Source organism: Penaeus monodon, chromosome 31 (assembly GCF_015228065.2).
Source record: "Penaeus monodon isolate SGIC_2016 chromosome 31, NSTDA_Pmon_1, whole genome shotgun sequence".
Lineage (NCBI taxonomy): Eukaryota > Metazoa > Arthropoda > Malacostraca > Decapoda > Penaeidae > Penaeus > Penaeus monodon.
Genome location: NC_051416.1, coordinates 27,327,019 through 27,327,228, shown reverse-complemented (window position 1 = coordinate 27,327,228; position 210 = coordinate 27,327,019).

The window sequence follows — 210 nt, the reverse complement described above, 5'->3', positions numbered from 1 at the left end:
TTGTTGTTTACGAATTACATAGACCTTGCAAACACCCAAAGTCGTTTCCTGTTACTATCTCTATAATCTTAATTAATTCGATCAGAAGGAGTATAAAATCGGATACTAAATTCAGTATCTATGTTAATCATACTTGAAAGATTGATAGCACTTTGTGCAGGAAACTGACGCCAGCTTAATTAATTAGACCTTGTTTATTTTATATCGCAC